Raw genomic sequence first — 19,613 nt, forward strand, 5'->3', positions numbered from 1 at the left:
ACCTTTTGCCTTGATCATTCAGCCCGCAGACATTTATTGAGGCGATTCTGAGATTCATTTATCCAAACAAGTTTCTTCTAACACCCAGCCCAAATATTTCTTTGATTTAGCCACATTGAATCCATCAAAGCTCATTTCCTTCCCTTTTAGATGACCTAATGCTGAAAATTCCCTCATGTGCGGTGCTATACAATACTGTACTGTGCCCTTACCCACCCCAACCCCTGGTAAGAGACCACCCCCCATCCCCCCACCACAACCCTTACAGGCAGATAGGTCAACAAAGACCTATGTATGATAGCTGATCTCGAGTCGCTGCTGTTTTTCTCCCCTCCTTTCCCAGTACCCCACCATATCCCACACCACATAAGTTCCTCAATATAGACATAAGCATAACCAGGTGGTAAGTGGGCAAGTGGCAGTGTCCCTACCGCTGTTTTAATTGCGCTACCGGCGTGTTGTGAGTGAGACTAATACGCTGACATAGCGCTGTGATCACTTTTACTTCATTTTTAAACTTACTGTATTGTACTTTGGTGTGGAGGAGAGCGGGTCGCGGTACCCTCGCTGCCTATATCGCACTTTAGCAGGATTTGCATGACAGGACTTGCTGCATTTCCAGAGGCTGCTCTGCTGAGGCATTCGGAAAGCAGACAGACAGCCGCATTATCCAATTAGAAGGCACTGGACTCGCCCTTCCCTCCCGCCTCGTTCTGACGCCGGTGGTTAGCGCCGTTTGTGCAGAGGGCGTGGAGGGTCCGAGCCAGCTGCTTCCTGGAGTCCACCTGCAGCGCTCTAGTTGTTGGACGCTGGGGGGGATATAAGGCACCAGAACTCGCAGTTTTTTGTGGTAAGTGGGCAAGTGGCAGTGTCCCTACCGCTGTTTTAATTGCGCTACCGGCGTGTTGTGAGTGAGACTAATACGCTGACATAGCGCTGTGATCACTTTTACTTCATTTTTAAACTTACTGTATTGTACTTTGGTGTGGAGGAGAGCGGGTCGCGGTACCCTCGCTGCCTATATCGCACTTTAGCAGGATTTGCATGACAGGACTTGCTGCATTTCCAGAGGCTGCTCTGCTGAGGTATTCGGAAAGCAGACAGACAGCCGCATTATCCAATTAGAAGGCACTGGACTCGCCCTTCCCTCCCGCCTCGTTCTGACGCCGGTGGTTAGCGCCGTTTGTGCAGAGGGCGTGGAGGGTCCGAGCCAGCTGCTTCCTGGAGTCCACCTGCAGCGCTCTAGTTGTTGGACGCTGGGGGGGATATAAGGCGGATGTGTATCCGGCAGCGCAGCGGACGAGCGCAGCGGGCGCGACGAAGGCGCGCCGGAGTTGTGCCTGAGTTAAGCCCGTCTGTGCCCGTCCGCGGCCGATTGCGGCCCAGGGCCAGAACCCCTGGCCCTCCCACTGCCCATATCTGTTGGAGTCGAGATGATCTACTCCTCCTTCGCCAGGAGAATGTGGGTTCTTGCTTACATAGCATGGAGGTAGGAAATAACGTGGCCTGCAACTACTGTGGCTTTGCATTCTATACAGGGGCAGCGAAAGTCAGTGGACAACACTCCCTGATATGCGGCTTACTGAACGTACGCTCCCTACGTAAGCACTGCCTCGATATTCATGATCTACTCAGCGGCCGACAATGGGATCTACTTTTCCTCACGGAAACGTGGTTAGATCAAGATTCCATGCCAGAAATTATTGAGGCGATTCCAGAGGGCTACTGCCTTCAAAGATTGGATAGAATAAAAGGGAGAGGGGGGGGGCATAGCCATAGTCGCTAAAACTGATTACCAATGTCAGCTGAAACGCACTAACATTGAGGGCAGTGAAACCGGTGCCTTCTCTATTTCAATAAATGTCAACCTTACTGTAAAAGGCCTTTTGATCTATCGCCCCCCGGGCCCCTCTTCAGCCTTTATTGACAAGTTAGTGGAGGACGTTACAGAAGCTGCACTTAGCACCGACAAATATCTAGTCCTAGGCGATTTAAATCTACACCTAGACACTCCTACAGACAAGGCAGCTAATGATCTCTGTCTGACCATGGCAAGTCTTCAGTTTGAACAGAAGGTACAACATCCTACCCACAAGATGGGCCACCTTCTAGATCCACTCTTTGCTAACTGGAACCAGGTGGACGCTCAGACCCCTATCCCTATCCCATGGTCCGACCATCATCTTATTCCTTTTACCATCGGGATACAGGGACCTTGTCAGGCCGACCCTCCTGCCGACAAACATCCTAGGCGGAGATGGGCGGCGTTCTCTCAAGCTCTCTTTAACCAGGCGCTAATTGCGAAGGATCATCCTGGTGGTGTGGGTGTGGAAGAAATCAACTCCAGCCTAGACCAGCGCATCACGGAGGCCCTGGACCTGGTGGCTCCACTTGGTGCGGCCAAAATGGGGGGTAGAGCTATGAGATCAGCTCCCTGGTTTAATGAGGACATGCGGGTGGCCAAAGCTGCTTGCAAACGGGCAGAGAGGCAATGGAAGATCGCCTATTCTACTCCCGCCAAAGCAGAATACATTGATTGCAGGCGGAACTATCATAAGCTACTCAAGAAGGGTAAATCAATGTACTTCTGCACTAAGATTGCTAAAGCTGAACAGTCCACTAAAGAACTCTTCTCCATTTACAAATCTATCGCAATAGGGAAGCCCGCTGTGATACCCACGAAATTTTGCACTGTTGAGGGCTGCGATCGTATTGCAGATTTCTTTGCCAATAAGGTTATAAATATCTATAACTCCTTCCCTCAGCAGGCAAATTCCAACAGCCCCCCACACTGGCAGGACACCAATCCTATAGGAGAACGACAGCTTACCACCTTCACCACTCCCACGACTGAAGAATTGATCCGCATTTGCGGGTCAATAAAATCAGGTTCCCCTAGAGACCCGACGACTCCGAGTCGACTCAGGGGTAGCCTGCAAATACTTGAACCCCATGTCCGCCTCTTACTTGACACCTCCTTTAAAACTCAGAGTGTCCCTAAAGCCTGGAAGCAAGCAATTGTTCTACCCCTACTGAAAAAACCGAATGTAAATTTTGATAAACTTGATAACCTCCGCCCCATCTCCCTCCTGCCTTACATGGCTAAAGTGGCGGAAAAAATAGCCAATGTCCAACTTATGCAGCACGTGGAGGAGGCATCGCTACTCCACGACTCGCAATTTGGCTTCCGCCCCCGTCATTCGACGGAATCAGCACTTCTTGTGGCGGTGGAGGCACTGCGACAGGGCGTGGATGAGGGCCACACTATGGCTCTGATCCTGCTTGACTTAAGCGCAGCATTCGACACTGTAGCACATTCCATCTTGCTACAGTGTCTGAGTGGAGGAGGGGTTACAGGTGCTGCGCTGGGCTGGATCAGGTCTTTCCTGTCTGACAGGTGTTTCCAGGTCAGGCTGGGCGAGTGCTACTCGAGGGAGATCAAGTTGGGCCAGGGCGTGCCTCAGGGCTCGTCCCTGAGCCCAACCCTATTCAATATCTATGTCTCCCCCTTAGCGGCCATAGTGGAGGGTCACGGCCTCCGCCTTGTGTCGTATGCCGACGACACGCAGCTGGTCGTCTCCCTATCGCGTGCACCTGGTCTTGAAGCGGACATCTTCAGGAATTGCTTGCAAGATCTTGCAACGTGGATGTCCGCTAACTGTTTAAAATTGAACGGTAGCAAGACCGAGGTGCTCGTGGTGGGGGGAGGGCCCTCTGCGTGGTCGTCGGCATGGTGGCCGCCCTGTCTGGGTGAGGTCCCGGCTCCCTGTCAGGAGGCCAAGAACCTCGGCGTGTGGCTGGACAAAGACCTGGCTTTTGGTCCCCAGGTGAGCCGGGTGACGGGGATGTGCTTCGGGGTCCTAAGAGCCTTAAGGAAAGTTTTAGATCTGCTTCCCATTTCCGCTCGAAGGACGCTGGTGCACGCCCTGGTCACCTCACGACTTGACTATGGTAACCTGCTCTATCTGGGGGCCACGAAAAAGGTCATGGGCCGCCTTCAAGTCCTTCAAAACGCCGCAGCACGGCTTGTACTCAGGCTCCCCAGGAGATCACCATCAATTCCTGCTCTTCAAGCCCTCCACTGGCTTCCTATGGAGGAGAGGATTGAGTTTAAAACCCTTTCCACATGTCATCGGATCTTGAATGGTAAAGCCCCTGTACCGCTTCAGAATCTGGTGTCCCACTACGAGCCTACCCGTAAGTTACGGTCGTCTCAGACCGGACTGCTGACGGTTCCCAGGGTTAGGAAGGCTCGTATGGGAGGGAGATCTTTTAGATTTCTCGCTCCCAAATGCTGGAATATCCTGCCTCCAGAACTACGTCTTGAACCTTCTGAAACCTTTTTCAGAAAAAAGCTCAAAACTCACCTTTTCAGCAGGTAACTTCTTATGGGCGGGAGGGCGGTCATTTCTCACTTACTACAGCGCGGGGACACGCCAGTGGCGTCACCAGGCGCTTTACAAATGCCCAAAATAGAAATAGAAATACAGGTGTAGCAAAAATTAACCAATTAGCTCAGCTTAGCTTAGACCAGCTAGTACCGATTCCCGGTTAGCCAGCAGCCCAAACTCCCACCACAGTGTTGATATTCAGGTTCAGAGACACCAATCAGTCAGCTGGTTGGCCCCCTCGCAGCACATGTCCTTCTGCCCCTTTCCCTGTAGCATCCTTCAATTCTGTGAGGCACGCCTGTGCCTTGATTTCTGAGAAAAACATCCGAACCCTCCTGCTTGAGATGACCTTTAGTCACGCAGGCAATTGCAGAAATGCCTTGCAGCCCATCCCCTGAAATGATGTTATCAATTGACGTAATCTCCACCTCCGCTCGACCGTGGTGTGGCAGAAATCGGGACGGGCAAAGAAAGAGTGCCCATCATGTGACCGTTTCGAATCTGGCCTTGCTTTGTCAATTATAGCCTGTCCAAGGAGAACATTTCCTATGTATATTAAAATCGCTCTGGGTCGTTCCCCTTGTCTGGCGGCATTGGTTTTCTTCTGAAACATAGGGAAGCGATGTGCTCGCTACACCTCCATGTCCCAGTTCCATTGGGCAAGATCCGGAAAGTCGACCCTTTGTAAAGATACAACAAAGGCCATTACATTTTCCCCTTCAACAGTTTCGGCAAGGCCTAATAGCCGTACATTATTTCTGCGATGCCTGTTTTCAAAGTCTTCCATCTTCCAACATATATCCAATGATTGTTTTTCCTGTGATTCCTTAAAAACATGTAACTTGGCAACATCCTCCTCTAAACCAGCCGTTCTTTCCTCCATCTGGATTAACCCTCACTGCCGTCTCAGAGCAAAGCTTGTTGACCTTATGCATGGCCCCCTGCAGTTTTTATGTGGCTTGCTACGATCTCCGGCTCTCCAATCTAGCCTCACCCTGCATTTGCTTAAGAGGAGAGTATAGAAGTTCCATCATAGGCATAGGTGGAGCGGGGGATTCCATGTCATCCGGTCTTACTTGTACACCCGTCTGCCTATCGCTTTCAAATGAGATACTGGTGGTTAAGTAGTCCCATTCAAGTTTACAGGCAGTTGTCAGATCAGATTTCGCAGGACTGGTTTTAGACTTTGACCGTCGTCTCCCAGCCGTAAGTCTACTTTGAGGCGCTCTTTGTGAGATGGAGGACCCCCAGTATCTGTCTCATCAGAGGTATTAAACTCACTCTGTACAGTTGAGTCGGAGTCAGAATCATCATTGAGCGAATAAAACTTGTCCCCTTCTGGGAAGCTCGGGGCGGTTTTGGACCATAGCAGCATTGCTGTTTGATTTATTGCGTAGTCCTCAGTTATTAACAGCTGTAAGGTATCAGCTATCGCAGAGGTTTCCAAGGTTTCCTCAGTGGCCTCTGTACCGCTTTTGCCTATCAGAGTAGAGCCGGGAGACTGATCCCCACTTCCCTCAAGACTTTTGCACCAACTGGCTGTTTCCCCCGGTTCTCCCGACATCTCAGGGGAAGCCCGCGGCAGCAGCTGTAATGATTCCTCATTATGTTAAATCCCCATTGGAAAGTTGTGTTCCTGTACCTGACTGGGGTACTCCAGTCCTGACTCCATACCTGTCTCCTCCGCTGAGTTTGTCCTGTCGGACGTGGCCTCTCCAGAACCCAGAATACCGGCTCCCATCTGTTTAGTGACGTCCTGACTTCCGCTGCCGACAGGAGCCAAGGCGAGGTCGAGGCTGCCAGAAACACCTCCATAACGGTAGGTTGCCTTAGAGAGCTCTTTGTGGTGGCTCCGACAGCACTTGCGGCAGTTCTGTAACACCCTGGCACGCAGCAGGTATCGGCTTATTGACTGAATGACAAGGACTGCCTTCCAAAGCCTCTTCCGACAGCAACAATCGAGCAGGTTAACCAACGGACTCGCATATGGTGGCATAACTCTCCATTCAGCCGCACATCCTAGAAACCTCGGGAGAGTGAGTGACCTAGCAGCGTCTCTCACTGAGGTCAGTCAGCGGCCATCTTGCCCCACATATTTCACATTTCGATGGTCATTACTTTCTGATGCTAATCAGGATTTGCATTGGAAAGTTGCCTAAAGTAATGCAAAGTACCACTATGTGCTACTTTGTGTCAAGGAAGCCTTCCAAGAGTCGTACATGAGCATTCCCGTGGAACCACCCATGGGTTTTGACATAAATCCATATCTACTAACTACTGTAGACAGGGATCGGTGACACCTCCTTGGGGCAGGCTTAATGAAAGAGAAATGTTTTCATTTCTACATACTTTTCAAACTTTCCATGTGTGCTGCATTGTACAGCACACTACAATGCAGGAAACGTGTTAAAGTATAGTTTTATACTGGAAATCTCTCCTTCCAGTACGAAATCTACGCTTGACAATACGCACAACGGTGTGTGCTTTGGTGCATGGCAGCCTCAAATGATATGATAGTAGATTTATATAGCAAAGCTTATCACCCGTGAGGGCATCCCGGCTGATTGACAAGGACTGCCTTCCAAAGCCTCTTCCGACACCAACAATCGAGCATGTTAACCAATGGACTCGCATATGGTGGCATAACTCTCCATTCAGCCGCACATCCTAGAAACCTCGGAAGAGTGAGTGACCCAACAGCGTCTCTCACTGAGGTCAGTCAGCGGCCATCTTGCCCCGCATATTTCACATTTCGATGGCCAGTACTTTCTGATGCAAATCAGGATTTGCATTGGAAATTTGCCTAAAGTAATGCAAAGTACCACTATGTGCTACTTTGTGTCAAGGAAGCCTTCCAAGGGTCGTACATGAGCATTCCCGTGGAACCACCCATGGGTTTTGACATAAATCCATATCTACTAACTATTGTAGACAGGGGTCTGTGACACCTCCTTGAGGCAGGCTTAATGAAAGAGAAATGTTTTCATTTCTCCATACTTTTCAAACTTCCCATGTGTGCTGCATTGTACAGCACACTACAATGCAGGAAAAGTGTTAAAGTATAGCTTTATACTGGAAATCTCTCCTTCCAGTACGAAATCTATGCTTGGCAATACGCACAAGGGTGTGTGCTTTGGTGCATGGCAGCCTCAAATGATATGGTAGTAGATTTATATAGCATGGCTTATCACCCGTGAGGGCATCCAGGCATTGTCCATGGGCACGGGGAGATTAAGTCATTTGCCCAGAATCACAGGATGTAGAGCCGACGCTGAAACTTGAACCCAGATCTCCAGCTGCCGAGTCAGCAGCCGTAACCGCTACCCCACATTGTAAATGCACCAGTGCTGGGGGAGAGAACAATGTCATATCTTAGTAGATGTGGTGCTGTGCTTTCCTCTCCCATTGCAAAACCGCACAACACTTTTGGTTGCTATGCTGTTTTGAGTCACATTTCCAATAAATTTCCCTCTCTGCATTCCCAGCAGGAAAGGGGGGGGACTCCTGGCTGTCATGGCCAAGTCATTTCATAATAGGATGACTGCACCGTAAGTCACCCATTTAAACGACAGTGAAAACTCTAGCGCACGCGCGGCTCAGTGCAAAGAAGGTGTAGCAGAGCAGTGACTGCTTGCACGTCGGACTGCTGAGATCGCTGACGGCTGGTCAGTGTGAGCACCTGTGTGCACAAATGAGTGGCAGGGGCAGAGTTTTACACAAGAATAGTCCTGCCAGTGGTCACCATGGGCAGTAATTAGAAAGTGATTTCGAATTAGGTCCTTACAGGGTCAAATATTCATGGTCTTAACTTTAAAGACAAAAAAACTCAAACTATTACCCTGAAATGAGTGTTAAAAACTCTTAATGAGGTCATTCTTGACAGTGATACAAGCCCTGTTTGCATTTCAAATATTTCACTTTATCTTGCACTCCCAAACATTTTTTGTTTGTTTCAGATGTTGATGTCTGCAGTTTTGTTTTTCATCCAACAATCTCTTTTATATAGCCCATTCTGAAAACTGAGGTGTCTCCAGGTAACTGGTTGGGTTCAGTTGGTGGAGGAGTGTTCCTAATGAGGTACAATTGAGAGCTCTGGAGTTGAGGCTGAAAATAGTGTAAGTTTCTCACGAGGCCAGTCAATGGGTCATGGGTGTTCAGAGCACGCTCATTCAATCCTTGGCCTCTTTGCAGAGTGCACAGAGTCATGGTTATGTATATGGCAATTACAAACAACATTCTATAGAAATGTTAGTGAAGTAGAAATGCACAACTGTTGAAATATTGAAAGTCTCAGAAGAAAAGAAAATGGTGCGTGTGTCGGGGCATAGCTATCGTGGGTGCTGCTGGTGCAGGCAATCAAGAGCAAGAGGTGGGGGGCGGCGTGCATCCGTTCTAGCTTTACTCTGTTTAACTGCCATCCACATCTTTATGTTTTTTACCTGGGGTCGGGACCTGTGATTGGTCTTCCTGGAGTCAGTGTTACGACCAGGGAGACACAGAGGTGCAGCGGCAGTTTCCGAAGATGTACGTGGAAAGCACACGTGGCCACCTGAGCCTGATTTTTTATTTATTGTATTTTACTACCATGCAATAGTCCCCGCGGTGTGTGTGTGTGTGGGAGGGCATTTTCCCGTTTTCCTTGCTTTCACCAGTGCCCAAGGCGATCTTGCTACAGCACTGCTTTTGAAGTAGGAGCTGCCAACAGCAAGGACTTCTTTGAAGTTTGTCCTGAGCTTTATGGCCAATACCAAAAGTCCCCGCCTGCAGAGTCGGACTGAAAACAAGCATTTGCAATGCAATAGGTCTCGCATTAGGAAAGTTTGAGCTATTGGTATTGTAAATGACAATTTTTTTATTTATGTGTTGGGTTTGAAAATAGCGAAATTAATAGCTTTGTCATTTACAATGCCAATAGTTGTAACTTTCGCAAATGTGACTCCTGTAGCATTTGTAATGCATTATGTGTTGTATTTACGTGACTTAGATGTATTGATATTACAAATAACAAAGGCTTTTAATTTTTTTTAATAATTAATACTTAAATCAGTTATTTGAACCAGCTGTTGTTGAATGGTTGCACAGATTGATGCTGTGGTGGCGCTGAGTGATGTTGTGGTGGCAACGAGTGATGCTGTGGCGTTCAGTGATGCTGTGGTAGCGCATAATGATGATGTGATGCCCCTGAGTGATGCTGTGGTGGTGCTGAGTTATGCTGTGGTGATGCGATAGATAAAGTGAGTGCGATAGATAGATAGAGGGAGGGCGATAGATAGAGTGAGGGTGATAGATAGATAGAGTGAGGGCGATAGATAGATAGACAGATAGATAGAGGGCGATCGATAGAGAGATAGAGTGAGGGTGATAGATAGAGTGAGTGCAATAGATAGATAGAGTGAGGGCGATAGATAGAGTGAGGGCGATAGATAGATAGAGGGAGAGCGATAGATAGAGTGAGGGCGATAGAGTGAGGGCGATAGAGTGAGGGCGATAGAGTGAGGGTGATAGATAGAGTGAGGGCGATAGATAGAGTGAGGGTGATAGATAGAGTGAGGGCGATAGATAGATAGATAGATAGATAGATAGATAGATAGATAGATAGATAGAGGGCGATAGATAGATAGATAGATAGATAGATAGATAGATAGATAGATAGATAGATAGATAGAGGGCGATAGATAAATAGATAGATAGATAGAGGGCGATAGATAGATAGATAGATAGATAGATAGATAGATAGATAGAGGGTGATAGATAGATAGAGGGCGATAGATAGATAGATAGATAGAGGGCGATAGATAGATAGATAGATAGATAGATAGATAGATAGATAGATAGATAGATAGATAGATAGATAGATAGATAGATAGATAGATAGATAGATAGATAGATAGATAGATAGATAGATGGATGGATGGATGGATGGATGGATGGATGGATGGATGGATGGATAGATAGATAGATAGATAGATAGAGGGCGATAGATAGATAGAGTGAGGGCGATAGATAGATAGTGTAATTATGTGGCGTGTAATTATGTGGCACTGAGTGGTATTTGGAGTGTATGTTGCATTGTAATTATGTAGCATATAATTATGTGCCACTGAGTGGTATTGTGTGGAATGTGTGTTGCATTCAGTAGAGTGTAATTATTTGGTGTGTAATTATGTGGCACTGAGTGGTATTTGGAGTGTGTGTTGCGTTGAGCACAGTGTAATTATGTAGCATATAATTATGTGGCACTGAGTGGTATTGTCTGGAGTGTATGTTGTATTCAGTATAGTGTAATTATGTGGCACTGAGTGGTATTTGGAGTGTATGTTGCATTAAGTGCAGTGTAATTATGTGGCACTGAGTGGTATTTGGAGTGTATGTTGCATTGAGTGCAGTGTAAATATGTGGTGTGTAACTATGTGGCACTGAGTGGTATTTGGAGTGTATGTTACATTGAGGGCAGTGTAATTATGTGGCGTGTAATTATGTGGCACTGAGTGGTATTTGGAGTGTATGTTGCATAGAGTGCAGTGTAATTGCTCATTGACAATTGTGTGTACTTGAGGAGAGATGGGAGAGGAGAGGGGAGAGAAGGGAGAGTGGGGAGAGAGGAGAGAGATGGGGGAGGGGAGAGAAGGAAGATTGAGGAGAGTGAGGAGAGAGGGGAGAGAGGGGAGGGGAGAGAGAAGAGCGGGCGAGGAGAGAGGGGAGAGGAGAGAGGAGAGAGGGGAGAGTGCGGAGAGGGGAGAGTGGTGAGAGGGGAGAGTGGTGAAAGGGGAGAGTGATGAGAGGGGAGAGTGGTGAGAGGGGAGAGGGGAAAGATTTGAGAGTGGTGAGAGTGGTGAGAGGGGGGAGAGTGGTGAGAATGGGGAGAGTCGGGTGAGTGGTGAGAGTGGTGAGTGATGAGAGTCGGGAGAGTGGGGAGAGAGGAGAGAGGAGAGTGAGGAGAGAGAGGAGAGAGGAGAGTGAGGAGATAGAGGAGAGGGGAGAGAGGGAAGAGGCGACAGAGAAGAGAGTGGTGAGAGGAGGGAGTGGTGAGAGAGGGGAGAGAGTGGTGTGAAAGGGGAGAGAGTGGTGTGAGAGGTGAGAGAGTGGTGTGAGAGGGGAGAGTGGTGTGAGAGGGCAGAGTGGTGTGAGAGGGGAGAGGTGAGGGGGAGAGTGGTGAGAGGGGAGAGTGGTGAGAGGGGAGAGTGGTGAGAGGCATTGAGACGTCTTCCCGTTTAAATTTCACTTGATTGGTTCTAAGAGGAATTTGCATCATATGTTTGGAGGGCAACAATTCTATCTGAAAAGGAGTTGCCATGGGGTGAATTTTAGCTAGTCTAGATTTTACAGTCAACAACTTTAAGCAGGTTGGGACTTCTACCATTAAATGTACTTACAAGCACATGTAAAAGTTCTACCATTTTGTTGGATGAAAAACCAGAAGTCCCTGAAAATCGCGCCTAATAGGAAGAGGCGAGTTAACACATAAAATACACTGTGTTTTTTTTTGTTCTGCTGAAACAGTTTCACCTTCTACGTGGAGGCAGATAGAAGTTCAAGTGAAGTATGCTTTGGTTCGAGCCACAGATTTGCAGTTTACGCAAATTATTCTTTAACTACACAGACTCGTGATTTACACAAAAACTGTGATATTGCAATTTATGGTGTTATGCATCAGGGTTTCAAATAGTAGCTTTGGACTGAAACATATTTTTTGTAACTATATACCGTCAGATAATGATTCAGACACAAGTATTCAATGATGCAGGATACAGGGTGGATGAATCTCAAAGGTATCCAGGAACTCCCATTTTGTTGTTACCGAAAAGGTGAAAAGGTATTTTCTGATGAGGAAATTGATGCAGTGTGACCTGGATGCCAAATGCGATGCTGTGGGGGCACTGAGTGATGTTGTGGTGGCGACGAATGATGCTGTGGAGTTCAGTGATGCTGTGGTAGCGCAAAGTGATGTTGTGGTGCCTCTGAGTGATGCTGTGGTGGTGCTGAGTGATGCTGTGGTGATGCGATAGATAGAGTGAGTGTAATAGATAGATAGAGGGAGGGTGATAGATAGAGTGAGGGTGATAGATAGATAGAGTGAGGGCGATCGATAGATAGATAGAGTGAGGGCGATAGATAGAGTGAGTGCGATAGATAGATAGAGTGATGGCGGTAGATAGAGTGAGGGCGATAGATAGATAGAGTGAGAGCGATAGATAGAGTGAGTGCGATAGAGTGAGGGCGATAGATAGAGTGAGGGCGATAGATAGAGTGAGGGCGATAGATAGAGTGAGGGCGATAAATAGAGTGAGGGCGATAGATAGAGTGAGGGTGATAGATAGAGTGAGGGCGATAGATAGAGTGAGGGTGATAGATAGATAGATAGAGGGCGATAGATAGATAGATAGATAGATAGATAGATAGATAGATAGATAGATAGATAGATAGATAGATAGATAGATAGATAGATAGATAGATAGATAGATAGATAGATAGATAGATAGATAGATTGAGGGCGATAGATAGATAGATAGTGTAAAAAAGTGGCGTGTAATTATGTGGCACTGAGTGGTTTTTGGAGTGTATGTTGCATTGTAATTACGTAGCATATAACTATGTGGCACTGAGTGGTATTGTGTGGAGTGTGTGTTGCATTCAGTAGACTGTAATGATGTGGTGTGTAATTATTTGGCATCTGAGTGGTATTTGGAGTGTATGTTGCGTTGAGCGCAGTGTATTTATGTAGCATATAATTATGTGGCACTGAGTGGTATTGTGTGGAGTGTATGTTGTATTCAGTAGAGTAATTGTGTGGTGTGTAATTATGTGGCACTGAGTGGTATTGTTTGGAGTGTATGTTGCATTGAGTGCAGTGTAAATATTTATCATATAATTATGTGGTACTGAGTGGTATTGTGTGGAGTGTGTGTTGCATTCAGTAGAGTGTAATTATGTGGCATGTAATTATGTGGCACTGAGTGGTATTTGGAGTGTATGTTGCATTGTGTGCAGTGTAATTATGTGGCGTGCAATTATGTGGCACTGAGTGGTATTTGGAGTGTATGTTGCATTGAGTGCAGTGTAATTATGGGGTGTGTAATTATGTGTCACTGAGTGGTATTTGGATTGTATGTTGCGTTGAGCACAGTGTAATTATGTAGCATATAATTATGTGGCACTGAGTGGTATTGTCTGGAGTGTATGTTGTATTCAGTATAGTGTAATTATGTGGCGTGTAATTATGTGGCACTGAGTGGTATTTGGAGTATATGTTGCATTGAGTGCAGTGTAATTATGTAGCATATAAATATGTGGCACTGAGTGGTATTGTCTGGAGTGTATGTTGTATTCAGTATAGTGTAATTATGTGGCATGTAATTATGTGGCACCGAGTTGTATTTGGAGTGTATGCTGCATTGAGTGCAGTGTAATTATGTGGCGTGTAATTATGTGGCACTGAGTGGTATTTGGAGTGTATGTTGCATTGAGGGCAGTGTAATTATGTGGCGTGTAATTATGTGGCACTGAGTGGTATTTGGAGTGTATGTTGCATAGAGTGCAGTGTAATTGCTCATTGACAATTGTGTGTACTTGAGGAGAGATGGGAGAGGAGAGGGGAGAGAAGGGAGAGTGAGGAGACAGGAGAGAGATGGGAGAGGGGAGGGGAGAGAAGGGAGTGTGAGGAGAGAGGAGAGAGAGGGGAGGAGAGAGGGTAGAGAGAAGAGAGGGGAGAGGAGAGAGGGTAGAGAGGAGAGGGGAGAGAGGGGAGAGGAGAGAGGGTAGAGTGGAGAGGGGAGTGGAGAGAGGGGAGAGGGGAGAGTGAGGAGAGGGGAGAGTGGTGAGAGGGGAGAGTGGTGAGAGGGGAGATTGGTGAAAGGGGAGAGTGGTGAGAGGGGGGAGTGGTGATAGTGTAGAGGGGAGAGTGGAGAGAGGTGAGAGGGGAGATTAGTGAGAGGGGAGAGTGGTGAGAGGGGAGAGTGGTGAGAGGGGAGAGTGGTGAAAGGGGAGAGTGGGGAGAGGGGTGAAAGGGAAGAGGGGTGAGAGGGGAGATTGGTGAAAGGGGAGAGTGGTGAGAGGGGGGAGTGGTGAGAGGGGGAGTGGTGAGAGGGGAAAGTGGTGAAAGGGAAGAGGGGTGAGAGGGGAGATTGGTGAGAGGGGAGATTGGTGAAAGGGGCGAGTGGTGAGAGGGGGAGTGGTGATAGTGTAGAGGGGAGAGTGGAGAGAGGTGAGAGGGGAGATTAGTGAGAGGGGAGAGTAGTGAGAGGGGAGAGTGGTGAGAGGGGAGAGTGGTGAGAGGGGAGAGTGGTGAGAGGGGAGAGTGGTGAAAGGGAAGAGGGGTGAGAGGGGAGAGTGGTGAGAGAGGGGAGAGTGGTGAGAGTGGTGAGAGTGGTGAGAGTGGTGAGAGTGGGGAGAGTGGGGAGAGTGGGGAGAGTGGTGAGAGGGGTGAGAGTGGTGAGTGGTGAGAGTCGGGAGAGTGGGGAGAGGAGAGAGAGGAGAGTGAGGAGAGAGAGGAGAGTGAGGAGAGAGAGGAGAGGGGAGAGAGGGAAGAGGGGACAGGGAAGAGAGTGGTGAGAGGGGGGAGTGGTGAGAGAGGGGAGAGAGTGGGGAGAGAGTGGTGTGAGAGAAGAGAGAGTGGTGTGAGAGGGGAGAGAGTGGTGTGAGGGGAGAGTATGGTGTGAGAGGGGAGAGTGGAGTGAGAGGGGAGAGTGTGGTGTGAGAAGGGAGAGTGGTGTGAGAGGGGAGAGTGGTGTGAGAGGGGAGAGGTGAGAGGGGAGAGTGGTGAGAGGCATTGAGACATCTTCCCGTTTAAATTTCACTTGATTGGTTCTAAGAGGAATTTGCATCATATGTTTGGAGGGCAACAATTCTATCTGAAAAGGAGTTGACATGGGGTGAATTGTAGCTAGTCTAGATTTTACAGTCAACAACTTTAAGCAGTCTGGGACTTCTACCGTTAAATGTACTTACAAACACATGTAAAAGCTCAACCATTTTGTTGGATGCAAAACCAGAAGTCACTGAAAATCGCGCCTAATAGGAAGAGGCGAGTTAGCACATGAAATACACTGTGGTTTTTGTTGTTGTGCTGAAACAGTTTCACCTTCTACGTGGAGGCAGATAGAAGTTCAAGTGAAGTATGCTTTGGTTCGAGCCACAGATTTGCAGTTTATGCAAATTATTCTTTACCTACACCGACTCATGATTTACACAAAAACTGTGATATTGCATTTTATGGTGTTATGCATCAGGGTTTCAAATAGTAGCTTTGGACTGAAACATATTTTTTGTAACTATATACCGTCAGATAATGATTCAGACACAAGTATTGAATGATACAGGATACAGGGTGGATGAAAAGGTGAAAAGGTATTTTCTGGAGGGGGGGAGCTTGCCAGCGACCAAGATGGCCGCTTGAGCCTTGGGCTCAGTCTCGTTGTGCAGATTATCATTTGTTCTTCTAACCAGAACTGCCGAGTTACCCCCTGAACGAGCGGAAGAGCGGAGCTACAGGCGGGTGTCTGGCGGTTTAAGATCGGTGACCTGAGCCCGAAAATATCCAGCGGAGAAGTGAGGGGGTGCGGCGGGCCACGAGACCGCGACCTGGAGTGTTAAGAGGGGCGACGTTGCGTCGCTGTACGTGCGGCATAGACATTGGAGACTGCTCGGTGCCGGCCCTGAAGAGCGAGCGCGCCCGGGGTTCGGCCCAGTTGGCGAGGTGAGCAACGCCGTGGCGTGGCGGGAGCAGTGGGCTACATCGCGGCGCTTGGAGGTGGCTTGGAGGTGGCCCTGGCTCTGGCAGCTACTTCACCGGCTGGTCCCGCAGCATGAAGTGTGGAGCGGGTTGAGCAGCGACCACGGGAGAGTGCGAGGGAGCGTAGGGCAGTGCCGCTGGAGTGAGGAGATTCCACACGGCCCCCAGGAGGAGGCGGCAGCGTTACGGACTGAGCAGGGTGAAGACTGGCGCAGTGCCCTGCTGGGCCTGAGTGAGTGGTTAGACAGTCGGGGGAGCACTGGATTCACCTTTTGCGTTGCAGTGAGGAGCAACTTGCAAGAAAGACCGGTATTGAAGGGCCCCTGAGCGGTAGTATCCCAAGTGAAGCACGATCCGACGGGGGTGACTTGGGGGGCCTCCCCTCCCATAGCCGACACCGGGAAGCCAACTGTGCGGCGAAACAGGGACGGGAGGCTCGGAGAAAGTGGAGGCATTCTGAGGGGCATGGTGCAGACCCAGTATAGTGCTTACAAAGGCGGTGAGGAAGACTGCCACGCGGTGCTGGTCCGAGAACTGGAGACAGGAGGCGTGCAGCAATAGCGGACAGGCAGCGGTCTCTTGCGGAGACAAAAATCACGGCTGCGCTGGAGAGGGACAGAGCAACACGCTCGAGGCGAACCGTAAACTAACTGGCCCAGGTAGACACGAGGAGACTGCAGTGGGTTGCAAACGACGTTCATCTAGCGCATCGGAAACCACCCCACTGGGGTCCCAGGGCAACATGGGCAGAGGTGACAAAACGCAAAGCAAGCTGTCCTTCGACCAGAGACGCTCGAAATCTCAGGACGCTGCAGGCGCGGACAGAGAAAAGTACACAAGCTAGCGAGGGAGACGCAGCAGGTACGGACATAAAAAACGTACTCATAGCCATGGAGAAAGGCTTGCAGAGTAGTATGATGTCCCTAGGCACGAAAATAGACGCTTGACCTATAGAATGGACCGGATGGCAGAAAGGATCGACAAGCACGCGGAAAGACTTGACATGTCCGAAAGAAGGATCAATGAAGTGAATGAAGCGCATACGGAGCTGGACATAGATCACAAAAAACTCGGAAAAATCATGCAAGTCTTGCAGGATAAGACTGAGGACCTGGAGGCCCGCTCGCGGCGATGCAACCTGCGCCTCACGGGCCTGCCAGAAACTACCCCCACAGGCAACATGGAGCAATTTGTAGAAAAGCTATTAGTAGACCTGCTCGGAGAGGGAGCGTTCTCGCGAATGTTTGTCGTGGAACGGGTGCACCGCTCGCAGGGCACGCGCCCACGGTCTGTAGCCCTGCCGCGCCCCATAATCGCAAAGCTGCTGAACTATAGAGACTGGGATGCAGCGCTACGACTCGCAAGGGAAAATAAGTTGTTGCAGTTTGAGGGCTCTGTGATATCGCTCTACCCGGACTTCACGGCTAGAGTGCAGGAAGCTCGGAAACATTTTGTCCCGTTTAAGAGGCAGTTGCGTGACTTGGGCTTGGACTACGCCATGTTGTGCCCTGCAAAACTGAGTGTCAACCAACAGGGGAAATCACATTTGTTCACAGACCCAAAGGCCTTGCAGCAGGTGCTGATAGGTTGGACGAAGGAATATCGCAAAGACTCTGTCAGGCACCTGGAAGACGAGGCGAGCGGCAGCCAGTTGGATGAACAGGACTGACTTTGTACATTACTTGATGCAAGAGGGGGTAAGGGGCAATGAGAGAGATGAGGCGTTGGGTTGACGTTATAACTGTCGGACATGATATCCTCCTACTTGGGTGGGGGGAGGTGGGCGGGATGGTCTGCTAAGGCTGACGACGATGAGCACGAGAGTGGTGGACCGTTGTGACACCACCTACACAAGCGTACAATGATAATAGTGCAAAGTTGCTTAGGTGGTGCGAATTGCCCTACATTGGAAGCCTTGGGACATAACAGACAGGGGGAGGGATAAAGTACTTACTGAAACTTATTAAGGTTAATGTTTGAAAGAGGGGACTGAGTAATCTGGTCCTTAATGACGCGGGAGAGTTGGCACAACGAGAGGGCGGAGGAAGGCGTCTTGCAATCTATGGAGGCACACTACTGGTTGGTTGTGAAGCAACTTTTGCCCCCGCGTGCTAAGCACCCAAATGACTCTCAGTGGGTCAAGCTGTTAGGGGAGTTGGATGTGGGGTGAGGGGGGGATCGGGGACTCTGCATTGCCATGTTGGGGGTGGTCAGCTGTGGGAGGGGGTGGGGGCGATACAGCGCAGGGGGAGCATGTTGGGGGGGACTGTTGTGGGTTTTGTACACAGAGCAAGGCGCAGAAACGTTCAGTGAGCGTGCAGTGAGCGTGCACACATGCAGTTCAGAGCAGACAGCGATGGCGGGTACGGCTGAGCCTGAGGAGCCTAGGCGGGTAGACATGATTAGGGCACTCAATTGGAACGTCAGGGGTCTTAACGACTACCGGAAGCTACAGAAGGTATTGAGTTACTTACAAAGGCATCAAGTGGACGTTGCACTTCTACAGGAGACCCACCTTCCACAAGCGAGCAAAATGTTACATAGTAGGGGGGCGGAGGGGAATTCCACTTCAGTGGGCTTCACGACACACGCTAGAGGAGTATTGACCTGGGTGAACCCCAAATCGAAATACACACTGGAGCTGTTGAGGGCGGACCCGGATGGCCGATTTGTGATATCTAAGTGCAAGGGACAGGGGCTGGACTTAGTGTTAGTTAATGTGTATGGTCCTAACTATGACTGCCCTGAATTTTATACGTCTCTGGCTGCGAAGGCCCGTGATTACCATAAGGTCCAGTTCCTGTGGGGCAGGGACTTTAATCTGGTTCTCAACCGGACACTGGACAGATCGGCTGGCCCAGCCCGCAGGCCTACAGCGGCTGCGCAAATGTTACACAGCGTTATTACCAGCTTGGATCTAGAGGATGTGTGGAGAGCGCGCAACTCAGCACTGGGTGACTATACACACTACTCGGCCTACCATGACATCCACACTCGAATAGACTACTGGCTGGCGTCTTCCTCCCTGCTGGGACAGCTCAGAGACTGCAGGGTCCTCCCGTGCACTATTTTTGATCACTCACCACTACTATTAGTATTAGCTACCCCTAAGAAAACAATTCCACCATTTACATGGCGCTTCCAGCCCTATTCGCTCCTTGACCCGCTATTCAGAGGGGAGTTGGCGGAGGCTATTGACGTTTACTTCGGGACTAACATAGGCTCAGTTGACAGCTTCCAAACAGTGTGGGAGGCATTTAAGGCCTATATAAGGGGCATAGCTATGTCCAAACACTCAGGGGTTCTCAAGTCCATCAGGCAAAGATCAACTGAATTGGAGAGGCGACTAGCGCAATTAGAAGAGCGGCAGCGGAGGGTCCATGATACAGCATTAGATGAAGACATTAAATCTTTACTGGCTGAATACCACGAGGAGGCAGACAGGGAGGTCAAATATATGGGGAAGTACGCGTCGTCCCGCACATACGGAGAGG

This window comes from Lissotriton helveticus, chromosome 1_1 (genome assembly GCF_964261635.1).
Source record: "Lissotriton helveticus chromosome 1_1, aLisHel1.1, whole genome shotgun sequence".
Taxonomy (NCBI): domain Eukaryota; kingdom Metazoa; phylum Chordata; class Amphibia; order Caudata; family Salamandridae; genus Lissotriton; species Lissotriton helveticus.